Here is a 22,564-nt window from a genome sequence, read left to right on the forward strand (position 1 = left end):
CGCCCTAACCGGTTTGGCTCAGTGGATAAAGCGTCAGCCTGTGGACTCAAGGGTCCCAGGTTTGATTCCAGTCAAGGGCATGTACCCTGGTTGCGGGCACATCCCCAGTAGGGAGTGTGCAGGAGGCAGCTGATCGATGTTTCTCTCTCATCGATGTTTCTGGCTCTCTATCCCTCTCCCTTCCTCTCTGTAAAAGATCAATAAAATATATTTAAACAAAAAAAAAATTATGACCTGGCCCAACAAGGATGTGTTCTCTAGCTATGTTCTCTCCAATGGGATGGGGAAGAACATCATCTCAGAATTTTCAACAGAAAGTCAGGCTCAGCATGTTCAAGCCCACAATTTAAAACAAACAAAACAAGACATGATGTATTCTTTAAGCAGTACCCTCTATCAGATATTGCCCCACATTTCCATTGCAGGTAGGTTAGCCTAAGGATGTAACATATAGCTATCTTTGGCCGGGTTTCATTTTCATCCTGGAGACTGACTGCAAGGCCATTGTATCTAAACTTTTCTTGCCTGGTCCTTCAACCCAGAGAGTAGACTACTGGCCTGCAATTCCTTCATGGCATCTGTCACAATATCACTGTTAATGCTGGGGGAAGGTAGTGGGGTAGGGACACTGGAACCAAGAACTGCCCAGCTGAGTCCAGTCAACACATACAGAACAACAACTTAAATCTCTATTGCCATGTAATGAACTACCCAAAGTTTAGATATGCGTCACACGGGGACCCAGGCTGTCAGTGGTCCCACAATCTTCAAAATGTGGGTGAAAGGGAAGTATTTCACTTGAAAGCCAAACAATCTGCAACCTCTTACTCCACTGAAAACACTGAATATCCATCTCACACAGCAAAGTAATGGAAGCCTTAAAATAGGAAAGTTTACTGTGGCACAGTCAAATTGCCCTGTGATTAGTATCTAATTTGTTTAGCCCTTGAAAAGGGTTAATGCCATGAGAACTTCTAAGTACTTGCTTTTGGAGAAACTGTCACAGTATGAATGAAATTTTTTAAAACATAGAGGTTGCTAAGGAAATGCCTGTGCACAATGCACATTCTAATCTCCCTGCAAAATCTGAGTGGAAGACACAAACCTGAGGATGCAGTCCTAATCACTATTTTAACAATCAAGGAATTGCAAGTCAGCACAAAGAGAGGTCACGGCGAAGCAGAAAATTTATTGATTTCTTATGAATTTCATCAGTAAGCTAATTGCAAAAAAAGTTTAAGTTAATAAATATGTTAGATACTCTACACATGTTAGCTGAGTGCTTTAATGTTGAGTCTTATTTAATTCTCACATTGTCAGTCCCTTTAACCTCCCTTTCCTTCTGACTGATCCTCAAGTCAAACTGGGCAAAGCACCTGAATGGTCTCACATGTAAGGATCAGTAGAAAGAAAGGTGCTACTTAATGTCATTCAGTAATAGGTTATTCAAATACATTGTTTATATCTTGAGCCATGCCGGCTGGGCTGATTATTCATACTTATGTATCAATAGTTGAGCATTGACCTGTGAACCAGGTCACTGTTCGATTCCCAGTCAAGGCACATGCCCAGGTTGTGGGCTCCATCCCCAGTGTGAGGCATACAGGAGGCAGCCAATCAATGATTCTCTCTCATCAGATGTTTCTGTCTCCCTCTCCCTTCCTCTCTGTTATTGATTTCAGAGACATAGGGAGTGCAGTGCAGTGTGTCCACTGTTAAACAAATGTGTGTGGGTGTGTGTGCAGTCTTATAGTTTGTTTAGTTCCAAGATAACAAAATATCAAATTCCATTGTTTTATGATTATGGGTAAATAAAAAAATCTGGCAATCAACATAAATTATTCATATTTACAAAAATACATGGCATCTGACTATCTGGAGGGAAGCTCTAGTTTAGCTGTTGGGGGATTTATGGACATGCTGTTGGGAACTAAGGTGGAGCTAATCATGAAAATATTAATGAAATGAGCACATGCTTTATAAGTCTTGAGCCACAATGTCATTTGACTGGCAGTTTAATTATATCTAGCTGAAATTAGAGTTTAGTCTAGAATGATTGAAGATGTCAATTCAGTTACAAGGCAATGTAAAGTAAAAGAGTTTTTAATCCACTCAGCCATTCTTCATATGTTAAGGTGAAATGTTTGGCTAAAGCAAGAAATAATTGTTTGCTGGAAGCAGAATCCATGCACACTGGCCAGTTGATTGTCTGGGCCCTAAACTGCACAACTGTGGTTTTGGGTGGAGTCATTTCAAAAACGTAATAAGATGTCATCTCTGATTTCTAGCCAACTACACAGCTGAGTGGTTGACTGACGAAAAAGAAGTTTCACAATAAAGTAGCGTTCCGTTGGCTGCTACTGCAGAGACCCCCTTAGAGATATTTGAAACCCCTAAATGAAAATGGCTCAATCTCCACAGATGCTTGTGCCTTTGACTATACATTTAACACATCTAATCTGTACATCCATCCAGCTGATATAATAGTCAAAATTTAATAGGATGTGCATTTAGGATTGTGTTCAAAAGAAACGATGGCCTGAAACAGGAATGGCAAGTTCAATGTGCCATGCACTTTTCACAAATGACCCACGATGGCCTTATACTTTCATCAAGAATGTCTGGTTAATTAATCTTCTAGTAATTCACTCATTACTATGAGCAAGCAAAGCCATCACAAGGATACCACGCTCATTCTCTTCAGTAGTGTCACATTTATCTAGGTGTTAATAATCTGGACATTGCCTTCATTCACATTCACGTCTACTTGACCACAACCTATCATCTGTCTACCTCTCCCTCCACCACTGAGTGAAAGCCTCTGGTCTAGGCTACCAACTTCACAAAGCTGACAACACTTGTCCATCATTCACTTATCAGTTCCATCATTCACTTATCAGTTCCAACATTACCTAAGCCAAGAGGTCACTAATGTGAGACCTCACCTCAGAACTGATCCACATGAAGGAGGAGAATATGACAGAAAGAATTAAGGACACATATGTAATGCCTTAATCAATAAAGAAATTTTTAAAAAAAAAAGAATTTTGAGTGGTGGCAGAGGCACCTGGCTGAGTGTCAGGGGTTGCAAGACTGAATTCCTGGATCTGAATGATTCCCATAGGGGTGACCATCAATTGGAGTTCTTGGCAGGAGGTGTGCAGGGTGGGAGCTGGTGGCAGTTTCATCTATGGCATGGCTTCCAGGTACATTGCCCAAAACTGCTAATGTGTCTGAAGAACCAGGCTCAGAACTCATTCTAAAGTTAACAGTATTCTTGCTTATGGAAAAAAGAGTGGCCATATTTTCTCTTTCCTGGGATTCTCTCAAGTGTAAACCCTGTATGTGCACTTCAACAAATTAAATATCAACTTTCAACCTTGCCTTAGATGTCCACATAAAGTCAGAGTGTATTCTGTAGGTGCTGACAAGACCAGATCCAGGATTAAACACTTTTCTTTCAAGTTGGTTGATTTATCTGGATACAAGAAAAGCTTCTCAAAATCTAGATTGAAAACAACATTGAAAAATTGACAAGGCAGATCCCAAACAAAACCAGGGTATAATACTAGTAACCATTTGTTATCCGTATAATACATGACTACAGAAGCAAAAGTCCTCCAACAAGGCAGATCCCAAACCAAACCAAGGTATATGGATAACAAATGGTTACTAGTATTATAATACATGACTACAGAAGCAAAAGTCCTCCAACAGATTAAAAATCAGATTTTTAAAAGTCAATTTTACAGAATACCAATAGTTCAAGAAAATAATTTGACTTTAAATGTCTGCAAAAAAAACCTGAACTCTAGTAGAGCCCCCTTATCCGCAGGGGATCCTTTCATGCCTGACCGCCCCGCTCCCCAACAAAAACAATCCACAATATCTTTAAAAGGGATTACAGAAAAGGGCATTGAAAAATAGTCCAAAAATCATTAAATAAAGAGAAAATACGTGTGTGGAAAATATTTGATTGAATATTCATAACCTGTACCCGTTTCCAAGCAGGATTTATCTCTTCTATGTCTGTTGCTTAGCTGACCCCACAGTCCTCTACAGAGGCCCCATCAGGATGTCATACAGACCCTTTCTCTATATCAGGGGTCCTCAAACTTTTTAAACAGGGGGCCAGTTCACTGTCCCTCAGACCGTTGGAGGGCCAGACCATAGTTTTTTTTTTAAACTATAAACAAAATAAGATATGTGCAGTGTGCATAGGAATTTGAAGTAAAAAAACAAAACAGGAACAAATACAATATTTGTATTTGCATGTGGCCCTCGGGCCGTAGTTTGAGGACCCCTGCTCTATATAATGCAAGTTGAATGTCCACGCAAAATTTTTCCTTTGGTGCTAAATCTGCCTTGCTTGAGACTTATCTTTCGGTTGCCTCCCATATGTACCCCGACCAGGTGTTTCTCACAATTAGAATGGTGAGAAGTGATAGAGGCAGAGATAGACCTGCAACCTGGGTACATGCCATGAATCAAATGCACAACCCCTCAGTGTACAGGACGACACACCAACCAACTGAGCCACACTGGCCAGGGCTTTGTTACAGATGCAATGTAGAATTAAAAAAGAGTTGATACAGTTTTTTTTTCAAAGCTAAGCTCCAAAAGAACAGGAGTTTTTGTTCTTCTAGTCACTGAGAATAATGACAAAAGAGCGATGAACACATAGTACACTCATCCCAGGTAAACCAGGTGTTCCTACTTAGAGCAGATTACAGCTGAACTATCAATTCTCATAGATTTTGGAATTGAACAGCTTCAATATCCTCTTCTAATTTATTTAACCAGAACAAAAGTCATCTGCTACTTCACATTGTAAACTTATCTGTAAAGGTTATTGTACTCAAGAGCATTGTTACATATACATTTGGATATTGTTCCCTTAAACTATTCTGTGAATAATTTCCACGAATACCATTTCTTTAAACAGTTGAAATCATGAGAATACCTTTTCTCTTCTCCCACATTACTATAAGCTTTCAAGTTGAAAGATATTTTCTTAGTCTTTGGTAATGAAGGACAGGAGAATTGGACAGGATGGATGTCTTTAAAGAACAGCCACCTAGAGACAAGTTAAGGTAGATGGCTGTTCTGTGAAGAAGCAAGAACAACACAGCCATCAATCTATAAGCCAAGATGAGAAATCTGGGACAGTTCTCTCTGTTTGTAATCTCAGTTTCCTCATCAGACTTGGCTGTTCTGAGCCAAACTAGACACAGACACAGTTTCCCCCCATTTTCTACATAAGACCACAGACTGGGTGTCTTAAACAACAGAACTTTAATTCCTGGACAATTTGATAGGACACTAGGAGGGTGGATAATATATAGTGCACTGGGCCTCTAGTATGAGGATAAAGCAGTCTGTGAATAATTTCCACGAATACCATTTCTTTAAACAGTTGAAATCATGAGAATACCTTTTCTCTTCTCCCACATCACTGCCAGTGGAAGGTTGAGGATGGATATTCTCTAGCATACTACAACACTGGGATTTGATAGCGCGCCCCCCCCCTTTACATTCTTCATTCCTTGTCATTACATGAACTATGCCAGCCAGCATATAAGTGGAAGGGGATGTACTAGTTGGTGCAATGATATAGGGGAAATGGTAACTGTAAGTAGTGTGGAATTAGGTGGATATAGCAAAGTGCTCTGTCATATTGGAAAAAGAAAATGATTCATACTTTGAAAGGTTCAAGACTTTCCAAGCAAAGTTTAATAATAGCCTTCCTGACAGGTAGTGTTCTAGGTCTGCTAAGAGAGGGAAGAGATTGTACCCCAAAGGAGCTAAAGGAAGAGACTGTACACCAAAGGAGCTAAAGAATGTGGCTAACAAGTACTAGCAGGAAACAGGATTCACTCCCGGGCATATTCTTGAGGCTACTGAATCAAACTCTTACATTCTACCTTTCTTGTCAATATAGGGCCCTTTCCTGTGATACAAGATTTAACAGCCTTGAGGAGATGGGCCAAATACTCTTTCTCCATAGAATTGGCAGTACTGGTAGCTCTACCTTACTTAATTTGGGGCCATCACTTTTGCTAGGTATGACTTTTAGAAGAAGTAAGAGCAGTGAGCATGGTTTTTAATCTCTAAGAATTAATAAAACAATAATTGACAGTTTCTTGGAAGAGCCTGAAGCACACGCCATTTACTATGCAATCTGCTCTCCTTATCACCAAAGGGCGTTAGCATTGTTGAGAAGCCCACAAGGGCTGCTCTCTACAGGCTGGGTCTGATGATGAGAGATGCTTTAACTGAACAGGGAGTCAGAGCAGCAGTGAGATGATGGTATCCCCCATCAGCAGTGAGCTCATTACTGCAATGAGCAGCAAGGACCAGAATAGCAACTAGGAAAGAACATCTGCAGGGGTCGTCATGCTCTCTCCATCATGTTTCACTAGGCAAGTTTCCATCAAGAAGGATGCCTTTTCTCCAAGGGATCTATAGCCATTTACTTAGGCAACTATTCAACATTTCTATTCAACATTGCTTTTAATGTACATAGAGTTGGGCTCACTAGTGTCAGATCAAAGTGCTCTCATCTAAAAGTGAGGGTGCATGGAGTCAGGCAATAGGCAGAATCCTGGCTTAGGCGTGGGTCCACTGCGTGTAGAGACCCACCCACTAATAATTTCCCAGGTTATTTTGGTCAAAGTGGTTTTCTAAATTAAATGCTGAAAAAAACTACTGAAATAGCATTCATTTTAAAATTTGAACCATGTATAAATAATAAATGTCAAAAGTCTGTCTGTCTCACACTTCTTCATTGATACAAGAGGAAAATGAACTTCTCCAAAGCATATACATTTTATTCTTAAAAAAAATTAAACTGGGTGGTTACACATAGTTGTTAAGAAGTGGCACATTAATAATTCCCTTGGGTCCTATCATGCACCATCACATACATATTCCAATTACCTACTTTGTGGCACTTTAGAGATCTGTTCTCTAATATCTTTGCACATAAAAGAATCTATGCCCTAACCAGTTTGGCTCAGTGGATAGAGTGTTGGCCTGCGGACTGAAAGGTCCCAGGTTTGATTCGGGTCAAGGGCATGTACCTTGGTTGCGGGCACATCCCCACTAGGAGGTGGGCTGGAGGCAGCTGATTGATGTTTCTCTCTCATCAATGTTTCTGACTCTCTATCTCTCTCCCTTCCTCTCCCTTCCTCTCTGTAAAAAATCAACAAAATATATTTTAAAAAAAAGAATCTATAAGCTTTTCTTTTCTCACCAAGGCCCACAATAATAAAAAATCATGTGGCTTTTCAGCTAAAATGATGTTATTTTCAATTTAATAATGTTATTTTTAATTACAGTTTTACTTTCAATCATGGATCCCGCCCCCCCAACCTCTGCAACAATATATAGCGTTTCTTCAGTAGTTTCCCTTATCCTTCCTCTAATCCTGGAGTGTGTGTTTCAGTGCAGGTTCAGTTCTTGGCTGGAATGACTAGTGTGGACATTTTATTGCTTTTGTACATCACTTTTCTTTCCAGAACTAATGAATAGTATTAATTAGCACTAATTGTTGGTTGACTTCATAAGATTTTTTTCTAGGTAGATGATCATAGGATTTTTTTCTAGGTAGATGATCATATGATAAAAAGTGAGTTGTATCCCTTCTCTTTAAAAGAACATAAAAGTGGGCATAAGAATTAAATACTGACAATTTTTTTTAACAGACTAAATGAGAAAAATCAATGCATTTAAGATATTAATTTTATATCAAAAAGGTTACAGTTTTGTGATAAAATAAAAGATTATGAAAAGGTAGGCTTTAAATTTAGTATTAAATTCACTTAGCCAATCATTTATTTATATGGCTTTTGAAAGTTTGGTAGAACTCACATAACAAACCTCCTCAGGCTGTAGCCTTTTCTGAGAGGGAAACTTCAATGAACATTTCAGTTTCTTTATTGCTTATTGATCTGTTCCGATGCTTTTTTCTCGTTCTCAGAGAGAAAAGTAATTTACCCAATTTTCTGTTGCCATATACTGGCTGAGATGAAAATTTAGCTCAGCTCTCATTGATTCCATAGCTTATGGTCTTAACTCTGTGATGACTACCACACAGCCTTATCTTGTTTATAGTTATGGAGAACATCTTCTAGAGCAGTGGTTCTCAACCTTGGCTGCACATTAGAATCACCTGGGAATCTTTTTAAAATCCTGATTTCTGGGCCTTATCTTCCGGAAATTCTGTTTCTTTGTGATGGGGTGGGGCCACAACATTAGTAACAGAGTACAAATTATGTATATAGAAGATGGCTCATGTTAGCCTGGACTACAGATTGAAGGCAGGCATGAAGAAAGGGAAAAAAATAAATGAGAAAGTTATTACAGTAACTCAGGCATAAGTTGGAGTACTGTATATATCTACACTAATAACAGAGAAACATGCAAATTGGCATCACTCTGCTACACCCACCAGCCAATCAGGATGAGTATGCAAAGTAACCCAACAAAGATGGCGGGTCAATTTGCATACGCAGGTGCAGAGCAAAAACTGAAGGCTCCGGCCCCAGCGAAGACTGAAGACGACTGAAGAGGCTTGGCTTCTTATTTCCAAGCCTCGCTGCAGCCAGAGTGGAGAAGCCAAGCCACGCTGTTGCGGCCCGAGCAGAGAAGCCTAGCCTTGAGGCTTGGCTTCTCTACCACGGCCAGACCAAAGGCCTGGGTCCCAGGTGCCAGAGGAAAACCGGTGCCAGCAGCCAGGGGAAGGAAGACCTATTGTGTGAATCTTCGTGCAACAGGCCTCTAGTTATTATATATTGATGATAAAAAATTAAAGAAAATGATAGAGAATTGTTAAAGGAATTTGGAGGGAAGAGCCAGTCCTTCTTTTCTTTCGGAGGAGTCATTGAGGGGTTGGAGGAGGGCTAAGCTGTCTCTAGAGAGTATTCTGCTCTTTCCCACCCCCAAGCCACTAGTGTAGGGGATAGAAACTGAACTCCCTGCTCCAGTGCAGAGCTGTTAGATTTAGACAGATTTAGCCACGTCATGACCGATTCTGGGTCTCAGTATTAGGACAAAAGAATAGGCATCTGTTAATATAAATTTTATTAATGGTAAAGATGTTTTGGAAAATGTGGCTTATACCTAATCCTAAATGTCAATTAGTTCAGAACTCAAGAAAGAAATTTTATTTTTGGCTTCCTCAAACCCCATTTTAAAGTATGCATTAAAACATATATAAAATTTAAAATAAACAGCTGGTTGATTTGTTTGAAATGGAAATAAGAATCTGTGAAACATTCACATGGAAGTGAAAATTAAAATCCTGGAAAAGAATAAGGAAAATGAATTTGAAGATCCAGCTTTGAGAAATAGATTGTATATTTGAGAAATAGAGTGTATATTTGAGAGGTAAATCAGGTAAACTGATGTCCTTTGTTTTCTAATGTTTCTTCATTTCTTGAGGACTAACCAGTTCTAAAACAGTCCACAAGTATACTTAATACATACCCTTTTTCTTAAAGTTAATTGCAACCTAAAAACAAGAAGCAGAACATTGATGAATGGCTCTATGGCATGTGTATATTGTATATTACTGGTCAGTGAAAAAACTGTCAGAAATTGTGATAAAAATTAGTTTCTATGCTAGGTTAGAAATTCCAATAATAACTTATGGGACCAGCAACTGGGCCATAACTGCTTTCCCAGACCCATCCTTACTTCGTATTTAGACTATGGTTCTACCACTGACTGAATAGAGAAGTCAGACTCAGTCTCATTGTTGACCAGAGTTGATTGAGAGGGTATTATACGTATAAATTGTTGCTCATTCAACATGGCTGAACAGAGAGATGAAGATTCAGTAGGAATTAGGAATAATACATTCAGTACCACAATCACCAACACTTATTATGTGTATGGATAATAATAATATCATCCATGTATGATTAAAAACACTTACTCTCCTCAAAGAGACATTCAGCCAATTCATCCTATACTAACAACTAGAAGCCTGGTACGTGAAATTTGTGCACGGGGAGGGAGGGTCCCTCAGCCCGGCCTGCACCCTCTCCAATCCGGGACCCCTTGAGGGATGTCCGACTGCCTCTCACAATCCAGGACTGCTGGCTCCTAACCGCTTGCCTGCCTGCCTGATCACCCCTAACTGCTCCCCTGCTGGCCTGCTCGCCCCTAACCACCTCTGCCTTGCCCCACACCCAGGACCGAGGATTCCCTTCTCCGGCCAGTCGCAGGGACCCGGACTTCCCTCTCTCTAGCCAGCCACAGGTACCCAGGACCCAGGCTGGCTTCGCCCAGGCCGGCCACAGCCACAGGGGACCGTGGGTGGGCAGCTTCACCTGGGCCACAGGCACCCGGGACCACAGGGCAGGAGGCTTGTCCCTCTTCTGGATCGCAGCCTGGCTGGTCCCCATTCCTCTCTCCACAGTGTTGAGTGTCTGAGCAGTTAAGGCATGAGGGCATGATGATGTGAGAACATGACAACCATTTGCATATTAGCATAAACCATGAAAATGTATCCTATATAATAAAGAGCTATGTGGAATGATTGGGGAAAGCAAGCATAACACGACATTTATAAAATCCACATTCTACCTCAGTCTAGTCCCCCCCCCCATTACAAAGTAGAAATAGTCTAGTCCCCCCCCCATTACAAAGTAGAAATATTATTTACTATTAAAAATTAGTCATTAAATGGTAGATATATTACATTGTTGGATGAATAAAACAAATGCAAAATTGTGCTTTCATATATAACAAGCAGCCCACATTTCCCAAGTTTTATTTCAAATTAATTGGAACCATTATCATTTTTCCTAGTAAAAGTGTCATTTTATTTGGTGGTAAACCTCCAGACCCACAGAAACCAGGATAGAATTCAAGAAAAAATTGAGTTTAGCCATATAAAATATGATTTTTACCCCAATCCTCTCTCCTCTTCCTTACAAAAGCAGGTTGCATGAATATGAGACCCTTTCATTCTGTCTTCTGTAAAATTTAAATTTTCTGAATCTTTCTGTAAGAGAAAATATTTTCTCTTCTGAATCTTTCAGTTATTTATCTTTCCAGCCATTTATCTTTCCATACTACATTTTGAACATTAAGAAAATCACAGCTTTTGGTTGAGGCAGCAAGTCTTATAGACGAGGTCACCAATGAGCAAACATTTACTTATCTTTACCATATATTTACAATAATAATTCGCATTTTATTATCTCCTCATGTGTCTAGTATGCTCATTTTACTAGTAGTATCTCCTCCTGTCCCTTAGCTTCCATACACTTGATCAGAGACCCAACAAATTTTGGAACTTGTTGAGCTTATGTAATTTTGATTTAGAGAGAACCCATTACAGAGTCAGGATATTGGGTAAAACTCTAGAAATTCCTGACTTTCTATCAGAGAAATGATCTACATCTACTAGGGTTTAGTAACAGATTCACACCACACAGATCATGAGATGAGAGAGAAGGGCTATACCCCAACACTTACCAAACACCAAAATTTTGTGGTCACAATATCCTGTAATTTTATGGATTTTGAAGGAAATATGTGGACCTGGAGAAGTCTTGGTTTTATGACTCAAGATTGGTTCCAAAGCTCCTTATATTAGTTCCTTGTATTATTTAAATTTGTTTGGTGAGTTGGTATGGAGAGGAAGGGAGAGGGAGGGAGAGATAGAATTGAGCATTTTACTAAATCCTCCGGCTGCCTTCTGCATGCCCCACACTGATCAATGATTCCCTCTCATCATTGATGTTTCCGAGTGTACTGTTTCCAAAAAGTAAAAGCCCAATAAAGGATCAACCTCTTTCTGTTGTGGTTAGTGGCTACAGACATAGCATTTTTTTTTAATTAGGAGGATGTGGAATGTCCCCTTGGGCTCTGCATCATAATGATTGCCTCAGAGCCTTAGATACTGATCCATTCATTGCCCACATAGAGTATCAACATATCATCGATGTAATGGAATATTTAAATTTTAAATTTCAATCAGCAGTATACAGTATTCTAGGATTGGTCCAACTAACAGACAACATAGTTTGGGATTTCAAGCAGTAAAAGTATACTGAAGGCCTTTCCATATGATGTAAGCTGACACTGACTATTTCTGGGAAGGTACTTTAGAAAGAGAACATTAGCAATATTCCAAACAGCATGCCAATTGCCAGTAGTATCGGTTATTTGCAATAGTAATAGTGTCAGATACAGTGGGAACAATGATGACTAATTCCTCTGTGTTTTCTAGTACCAGTAACTTTCACCAGGCAGACAGGGCTGCTAAAGCAAATGTAGCATTACATATCATCCCCACATATGTTAAATCTTGTACGAAAAGACTAAATTCTTTTTTTCTCAGCACAGGAATGGAGAGCATTAGGCGTTCAAGCTTTTCTTGGCCATACAGATGGTTGACAGTTGCAACCTACTGTTGGATTCTGTGTTACTAATCAAGAACACACATTCACACACTCTGGATATCCTCATCGGTTATGTAGGCAAATATAAAAAACTAGGGGCCCGGTGCACGAAATTTGTGCACTGGGGGGGGGGGGGTGTCCCTCAGCCCAGCCTGCCCCCTCTCACATACTGGGAGCCCTCAGGGGACGTCCTAGTGACGGCGTAGGCCCGCTCCCTGCTCCCCTTGGGGATAGGGCCTAAGCCGCAGTCTGGCCTCCCTTTGTGGGAGGTGACCGGGCTGATCAGGCGAAGGTACCAGCCCCATCACCCCGATGCTGCAGCCACTGCCAGTCACAGCAGCCAGCAAGGTTTTTTCATCAACACGGACTCCAGTCCCTTCACCATGAAAAAACGACAACTTTCTTTAGGCATTTTCAAGATGTGTCTTTCATATAATAATAATTTCTTTATTATTATTTTTTTATCCTCACTTGAGGATATGTTTCCATTGATTTTTAGAGAATGTGGAAGAGAAAGGGAAAGACAGAGAGAAACATCAAAGTGAGAGGAACACTTTGATTGGTTGCCTCCTGCATGAGCCCTGACCTGGGCCCCGGCCAGGGAGGAGCCTGCAACCTAGGTACATGCCCTTGGTCAAAATTGAACTCAGACCCTGCCATCGGCGAGGCCAAGGCATTATCCACTGAGCCAAACCGGCTAGGGCAGGATATGACATTTCTTAGCCCTCCAGCAGCGGACCTTCATTTTTTTCGCCAGGAGTGTGGTGAAAAACCCTAGATCACCTTTTTGGATTCTTAGTAACTTGGGTAATAAGAATATTACCAGTGGCATACAGGGAGCTTAGCCAATGAGCAGTCAGAAAAGGTGTTTCCTCTGTAGTTCACACCAATCACCGGCTTGCCTCCCCCCCGCCCCCCCCAGGCCTGATGCCTCTAGCCCAGGCACCAGGCATCAGGCCTGGGCAGGGGATCCCCATCTCCCTCCGATTGCCAGATCGGCCCCTCGCCCAGGCCTGACGCCTCGGCCAGAGGCATCAAGCCTGGGCAGGGGACCCCCCAGATCTCTCATCTAATATTTTATTAGATACCACTTTTAACCCTAGACTAGAAATAAATTTGAATCTTGGGGTTGGATTTTTAAAAAAAATATTTACATTCTAAAATAAATTGCTGTATAAGTAACTGCCCAAGCTTTAAATCATCCACACGTAACTGACTTCTTGAGTTTGAATATAGTGTTCCAATAGAAAATATAGAGAAGGAAAGGGGGAAAAGGAAAATTAATGAGCCATGGTTCAGCAAGACATCTGTATTTTTTTCTATGGGTTTTTCCATTGTCAGTTTGATTAATGGGATGTCTTTAAATGTATCTCCTTTTGGATATCTTATATCTCGACAAGTCTATTTCATGTTCTTGCCACCAACATTTCCAGTAGATTTCTTCAACATGTCAGAATGACAGATAAGTTTCTTGGGTCAGTCTTATAGAGAGCTCATTATTGTTTCAAACCAGTGCAATTGCCCTGAAGGTCCCGTAAGCAAAGGGCCTTTGGCGTGCCATGTGATTTCCAAACCCATGCTGCATAAAGATGTCATTTCTGGGTTTAAAATAAGGTTACAAGCCACTAGTCAAGGTCTTATACTGATTCTTATAAACATTCATCATCATCTCCTGAGCTGATGGGAAATCAAAATTTAAATATATGATATGGGCTTTTAATTTCTTCTTTAAGCTATCTACAACATGCACTTTTAATAACTATCTCTACCAAGTTCTAAACCAGTCAACCAAAAGTTCACTGCCCCAATCCCCCGCAGAATCTGTTACTGCCCAGAGTCAAGTGACAGTGCCCAGAACTCCACACCAAATAATTTCTTATATTTCTCCCAAATATTTGAGTTTCATTCTAATCCTTTCAGGGAAAATTGTCAAAGTCTCTAATCTTTCACACTGAAGTAATACTTATAAATGTAATGAATTAAACTTAAATAGAATTCTGTAACTTCAAGTTACAATATGTAATACAATAATTATAAATAAAAATATTTATATTCAATTTTGAAAGATTAATCTTCAGTTTAAGCAGTTCAGGTTTTTTTTAATTTATAAATGTAGTTTAAAATATTAGAACATGTTTAAATAAAATTTTAAATAGGACTAGACATAATTCAATGTTCAAGTGAAAGTAATTACCAAAATCTGCCAGTTTCATAAAATGTAATGTTTCTATGCTGAACTTAGGAGTATAAAAAAGAATTCAGGCCCTAACCGGTTGGCTCAGTGGATAGAGCACCAGCCTGTGGACTGAAAGGCCCCAGGTTCGATTCCGGTCAAGGGCATGTACCTTGGTTGTGGGCACATCCCCAGTGGGGGGTGTGCAGGAGGCAGCTGATCAATGTTTTCTCTCATCAATGTTTCTAACTCTCTATCCCACTCTCTTCCTCTCTGTAAAAATCAATAAAAATATATTTTAAAAATAAATAAATAAAATAAAAAAGAATTCAGTTTTGAACTACAGATTTATTTACCTATTAAATAATAAATGATAAACCTATAAGTAGTCTTCTGCACACAAACTCCACCAAAAACTTAATATTTATGCAATAATGCTACATTGCACTTTCCTTTCAATGTGTTTCATTTGTTATTGCGTTCTTGCCAGACATCAATAATATATACCTTTATTAGCATCTCATACTAATTATTCCCTTCATCATTAGAAGGCAAAATCTTTCTCTGCTGGATTAATTTTTCAAATGTGTCATTTTTACTTTTTTCTATATATCTCAAATACAGTATGAACATTTTAAAATTCTTCCCCCTAGACATTTCTTATCTAGTTCCTAACATTCTAAATTGCTTAATAAAGAGACTACTGAAAGCAAATACAGGATAAGGAAATGCCTTCTGGATATGTACATGAGGAATTTCTGCCTCAGTTTCTGAGCAAATGCATGTGACCAATTCATGCTTTAGCCAGGTGCATTAAATTTAAAGAGTTCAACAGGAATTTATGTATTATTAGCTTTAATTCTGAGTTACTGGAATAATTGATCTTTTATGCCATTAATGTGGCCCATTTGACATTACTTCAGTATAATTTAATGCCAAAAACGACTAACAAATTCCAGGAAGTAATGTTGCGAATATCAACATATTGATTTAAAGTTTATACGGAGAGGAAAGACCTAGAAAATTCAACACAATGTTCAAAGAGAAAAGTTGGAGGGCTGACACTACCAGACATCGTCATTTATTATAAAGCTATAATTAATCATAGGTCAATGGAATAGAATAGAGAGCCTGCCGGAAGCCGGTCCACCCTTGCTGCTTGACACAGTCGCTGCAGGGAAGAAACATCTGCACAGCTTATGTTTCAAGGGACCTGGCGTATATGGCATATGTTTGCTCCCCCTCTTAGCACTATGTGTTTTAAACAGGACCACCTCCCCGAGAAAGGTTGTTTCCCCAGGTTAGGGATTAACAGGACTAAGGAAGAGAATAAATCAGTAAATCCCCCTAGTGTTACAGAAATGCCATGTACTACTTATGAAGAACTTGGACTAAGACTGTTGGCAATAAATTTGGGACTTGTTGGGCCCACATCCCCAGGGGTCTGCTCACCAGGGAAAGCACCAAAGCCTATACCCCTAGAGATCCACCAACACAGGGCAGTCCCAGGGAAGGCAAGCAGCGAGGCTGGGAGGACATAACCTTTACTGGGTAGGATAATCTCCTTCAGTCACTTCCTTGTAGCCTATCAGTAGAGCACCTTGGAATAGCCCTTGTAATGGAAACACAGAGATTAACCTAGACAACATTAAAATCAACAGAACTAGATAGAGATAGGATTTTTGGCTAAGGTCAGATAAGAAACAGGAACTGTAAAACATTACCCAAAACATACCATGATGTGATTATAGACGAGGCATGCTTATAGGATCAAATGGTATAAATATAGATGTAATACAGAATAGAAGAACCTCGCTATGCTGATCAACTGAACGCTGTCTCCGTGTCCTTCATTCTTCGCTGACTCCGTCCACACTTTTGGGAATCCCTAGACCTGCTGGGGCTCGACCCCCACAAGAGCCCAGACACAGGCCCTCATAAATAATGTCAACTGGTCTTTGCTCCATTTTATTGCCTTTGCTCTTTTGTCCAAGATAATTTCTTCAACAAATAATAACTCTAAAATTCCTAGAACATTAAAAAAAAAACCTAGCCAATCTTGGGCATAGCAATGACTTTTTAGATACACTACTAGTGGCATGATGCATAAAAGAAAAAATTGATAAACTGGATTTCATTAATACTAAAAATTTATGCTCTTCAAAAGACAATGTTAAAACATGAGAAGACAAGCCACAGGCTGGAAGAAAATATTTGCAAAAGGCAATGATTAATCAATGGGTCAAAGACCTTAACAGATACTTCAACAAAGAAGACATACAGATGGCAAATAAAAATATGAAAAGATTCTTCACATCATATTTCATCAGGAAAATGCAAATTAAAACCATAATGAGATACCACTACACACCTCTTAGAATGGTCAAAATCAGGAACACCAATAACACCAAATGATGGTGAGGACATAGTTGTAGGAATGCAAAAGTTCCGGTAGCTCTAACAAGTAAAACAGTACAGCTACTTTGGAAGACAGTTTGGCAGTTTCTTACAAAACTAAGCACACTTTCACCATGTAATCCAGCAATTATGCTCCTTGGTATTTACCCAAAGGGAAGGAAAACTTAAGCCCACACAAAAAATTGCACATGGATGTTTAAAGCAGCTATATTCATAATTGTCAAAACTCAGAAACAACCAAGATGTCCTTGAGTGGGTGACTGGATAAATAAACTATTGTACATCCAAGCAATGGAATATATTCAGTACTAAAGGGAGATGAGCTATGAAGCCATGAAAAGGATAAAAAGGAAACTTAAATGCATATTATTGAGTTAAAGCAGTCTATATACCATGTGGTTCCAAATATATGACATTCTGAAAAAAAATACACAAAACACTATGGAAACTAAAAGGATCAATGGTTTCTAGGGTTTGAAGGTATGGGGAGGAATAAATAGGGATATCACAGAGAATTTTTAGGTTGATTTTATAAACCTTGTCTGGGACAAAAACTTTCATCTCCCTCTACCCCCCGCCCCCCCGCAATTGGGTTGTTGTGAAAAGTTATGCCTGATTACATATGATGTGGATGTGTATTACTTGAACTAAGGTCTCCAGAATATCTTAACTTCTCACTATAGCATGTAAAATTAAGGAGAAAATTATTTTGTAAAATCTCTTTTAGGGAGTATATTACTAGTCCAACAAATGACAATAATTGATATTTAATTTTTAAACAGAATCTGGCAATCTATGAAAAAAACAAAAAGAATATATTATGTTATGTCCTAATTAAAAACTAATTAAATATTAGATGTACTGCTTATTTAATATTTAATTGCTACTATGCATTTTCTGGTGATTCTTCTAATATAAATGTAAGTTTATGTGCAGGAAATATTATCAAGCAAGAAGAACAGGTCCTTTAGTAGACAGTTACCACATATGAGAAGGCAGGCTCAGAATTTTAGGATATCTTGCTTTTCTATGAAAAAAAGATTCTCCATTATTGATGGTATATTCCATTATGGTATCTTATCCAGATTTCACAGTAAAGTGGTTTCTTTGCATTATTATTTCATCAAAGCAATCAAAGAAGAGTGAACCAAAATATTTATTTTTGTTTTAAAGTTCAGCATGCCACTCCAGTAAAAATATACACAAAATTGAATGTGTTGTGACTATGAAATGTGTTTCTCACCACTACAAGAGGCATGAAGTGTTGAAAGTTGTGTGTTGAATATTTATTATTTTGAAATTTTGGATCAGTTTACAATAAAAAGGTATACTACAGATAATATATTTGAAGAGGAGCAATATTTTTTATTCTATGAATTTTGGGTGAATATGTAGAATATTTTGAATATAGGACACACTTATCTATTCACCTTAGATGGTTCTTACTAAATGTTTAATTCATGCTAGTTTTATCTCATATTCATTGAACTCTCAAGCAGTGATTACTGGTGTCCCAAATATACTGAAGGGTAGCAAAGAAATTTAGTATAATCCAAATATACTATGCAATAAATCAGAATCCCTTCTTGTATTGATTTGGAAGAATAAAAATTAATCATCAAGATGATCATTAGTGAACTATAGTGACTATTTTGGTCACAGAGGAATATATGTTTATCACCACTACTTCAATCATCTTAAATAACTAACTAAATAACAATGCTTTTATTCAATTTAAGTACAGAGAACACATCATATTTATTATTCTTAGGAACAAAAAATATCATCATCATAATAAACTTGATATTAAAAGATCACCAACATGTATTGTGAATAACATATGATTTTATTTATATTGTTCATAATAATTTTAATGTTTTATTCTAAAAGGTGTTTAGGATGCTCCTAACATGTCAGATAAGCTGGACTGAGGTTAATTAACCTCTTTTACAAATACTTGAATTATTTCTGATCATCTTTGCTTCTATTTTTAGCACTTTACAGTACACTTAAGCTATTATATTCATCATTATATATAATACCACAACTAGCCTATTATGTATGGATAGTGTACTTCTAAGATGGTCTATAGCTGGAAAGCACAAAAACCAGGGCTATATCAAGAATTTTTACTCTCAGTCTACTGTACTTCCCTTTATAGCAAATTGCCATGAAAGAGCTGCCACCATTAAAACCATGTGATATATTAAAGGATATTGTTAAATAGTGGTTTTGCATTGAGAACATTAAAAGTAAATTCAGAGGCAGCTCTAAGTTCAAGGTGGTCCTGGATTCGGTCTTCATTACCTCCCCTCCAGAGGAATCATAAAAACAGTTGTAAAATATGTCTAATGTCCCCAATAAAAAAAGTAACTTACCTCCCAATTTTTAATTAGGAAATACTAATCTCTGAGGGGGATACTCCTGAGGCAGCATTTCTGAAGTTGCATTTGCTTGAGAATTTCCCACAATTTAATGGGGGGAAAATGTTGACCTAAAACACAGCAGGGGAGTTCTTGTTCATATGCCTGTGTGGAGGCTACTCTGCTGTCCCCAAGGACTGGACATGTCCTTTTTCTCTCTTGAATGCACCTCTTGAAATCCAGGACCTCCTATTCATCACTGCTCTTCTCCCACTTAGATACTGAATAGCATATGGAAAAGACTCAAAATGTTCCTAAGTTAATTGAATTTAAAAACATAAACATTTGTTTATTTTTAGCTCATTTCAATCAATTTTTAAAATTTAATTCCTATTCGCTGACTAAAATAGCATTTACTTTTCATACTTATTAATGTTTTGAAATTGAGATACATAGAACAATTAACTAAGTAACTAAGAGAAAAAAATAGAAATACCTCTGTATATAAAAATGTGGCAGTTTACACCTTAATTTTCTGTTATTTGTTTTTAATTTAATAATTATTTAGCCTTTGTGAATATTACCCCAAGTCACTGAAATATATATTTTTTATCTAGCCATGGCACAGGGGTTCAAGAGTTGGGTGACTCAAAGTATTTCTTAAGTACCTGTACCAGGCTCCTATCACTGCCATCAATCATGGCAAGAATACTGGGCAGCACCTGGGGACTCATTAAATAAAAGAAACCAACAGATTTGGGTCCATTGATTTGGTCCCATTTGATTCAGTAAGAAAATGTTTGTGTGTGTGTGTGTGTGTGTGTGTGTGTGTATGTGTGTGTATGTATATGTATATATCTTAATAAAGTTAATAAATATAAGAAAATTATAGTGATTTTCAAAAGAAATAATAAAAATTACTTTCATTCTGAAAATATAGGCACTTCCTCTCCATAATCCCATTGTTGAATCCATTTGTACTGGCCGTGTTGCTTATGTGACCTGGAATTCCCTCCCTTCTAATTCCAGCTTATTCAAATTCTACTCATTCACCAAGTCCCAACCCATATATTTTCCTTGAAAACTAGAGCCCACAGCCAACCTATATTTTCTTCTGGATATTACCACGACAAACGTTGAACTTTCTAACGTTTTGTTTACATTATAGTTTTTCTTTTATACATCAGTTCCACTTCATGCCTGCAAGCAACTGAACCAACTCTAAATGTCAGCAGAAAAAGAATTTACAGTATCAATGAAGCCTGTAGAATCGGGCTTGGGATATGAGCAGGATCCAGGGGACTCTAGGTGACAGGAAAATAAAAATCATCTAGATTGATTCTAGAAACAGTCTGAAGAAGATGCACTCTGTCTCCAATGTGTCACTATCTCAATCTCAATGCCATAAGTAATGGCTTACCCTCCTTATATACTTGCTCTAAATCCTATAGATTCAAAATCGCTGCTAGTTATGTCTTCTCTCCCCTGCAATTGGGTGAAGGAATATCTAGCTTTCTTGGCTTCCATATAGTGACAGTGGAGCCTATAACTTATTCCATGAAGGTTCCTCTTAAATGGAGAAAAATGCTTAAATTTGAGTAAGCTAAAATGCCTAAAAGTATCTATCATATTTTACAATGTTTAATATAAGCTCATTGAGGTTATAAATTCATTCTCATCTCATTTTTGCATTCCTCACTCTGCTTAAAACAAATAACTATATCGCTACAATTTCCTTGATACACACTTCAGCACTGCTACAGGATAGATTTAATCATTGAAATATATCAACAAGCATTTGTAGTGTGTCTATAACTCTGCCATATACTTCTTTAGGATTCCCTAAAACACATGTAGCAGAGTCCATGAACCAACGACACTTACAATCCTGATACAGAGGTGAAATTTTTCTCATGGGAAACAACTTAAAAAAAGTCCAAGGCAGCATAAGTAAGTACACGATATACAGAGGCTCTTGAATGGGCATTAAAAAAATATCAAGTAATCAAAAATTAATGTAGGATGTGTTTACTTCAAGATCATGAGGATAACTTGATTTGTATAGCCTGAACTCAAGGGTGGATAATATGCACAAAATAAAAATCTGATGAGTAATAATATTGTGATGCAGTTTGACTATACAACACTAATAAAAATTACTCCACTGCACTGTTAAAATTGGTTTTATAATAGCAATTGTCACTGTTCCAATGGAATGTACTCTTTTGTTTTAATTTTCAGGCAGTAGACCTGATTTCATTTCCATGAAAAATCCAATCAGTTTATCATTTTGAAATTGATAGACTTATTTCATTAATTTAGATGTCTGTGAGCATTTCTCACTGAAAGATTTTGCTTCATGCAATGCATGATCATTGCATTCTTTCTGATAAGTACACTTGTAGGAAAGAGACCAAAAAACACACACAAACTTTCACTGAATGATTTATTTTGTCTTTCCATCATTTCATTTTGAAAAAGAAAAAACTTTGTAAAGATTCAAATAAAGATTTAAAGGCATTTTTATTATTTTTCTAGAAGCGCTCATAAAATGATCGTGTTATGTTGAAGTCTTTTTGAGAAAGGTGATGTTCCGATACCATAGTACAGAACATAAAAGTAAGAAAGAGGCACTCTCTCATTTCAGTTACGATCCTGATATTGCTATCATTACTTCCATAGAAGACTCAGTTTGTTTAGGACCAAACTGAAAATAATAATCAATAGCTTATGAAATGTGTACCTTAAATATTAAGAACAATTAAAATATGACATAATTGTGAAATATTGCTTTTAGCAATTGTTAAGGTTCTTTACATTTTCCATTCTGGCAAATTTGTTATTGTATTTAACAGTATTTAGTTGTATTTAATTTAAATCCAGTAATTAGGTTTTGTTTTCTTCTGTAGCTCCACAACTAGTAATTAAGGTAAACATGAGTATTCAGAGATGATTAATCAATATTCTCTAAAAACATTAATACATTAATTATAAATGTTGTCTACTTGAATCCAGCAAATTAAAACATTTTAGTATTAGTTTCCATAAATATCACTCAAATCTTTCTTCATGTGGGATTCCAACAGGCTTTAACAAAGGGTATTTGTAAACAAGTATTCAAAGTGTACTGTAAAGACACCAATAGAGATAATGCAGGATCACAGAGCTGTCCCTATGTCCCCAAAGCTGGG

The 22,564-nt window shown here is 37.8% G+C and overlaps 1 protein-coding gene across 2 annotated transcripts in view; it reads right to left on the reverse strand.

Annotated features, from left to right (window-relative positions):
• Positions 1–22,564, reverse strand: part of SLC7A11 (solute carrier family 7 member 11) — a 236,984-nt gene that overhangs the window by 14,280 nt on the left and 200,140 nt on the right. The window lies entirely within an intron of this gene.

This window comes from Myotis lucifugus, unplaced genomic scaffold (genome assembly GCF_000147115.1).
Source record: "Myotis lucifugus unplaced genomic scaffold, Myoluc2.0 scaffold_1, whole genome shotgun sequence".
NCBI lineage: Eukaryota > Metazoa > Chordata > Mammalia > Chiroptera > Vespertilionidae > Myotis > Myotis lucifugus.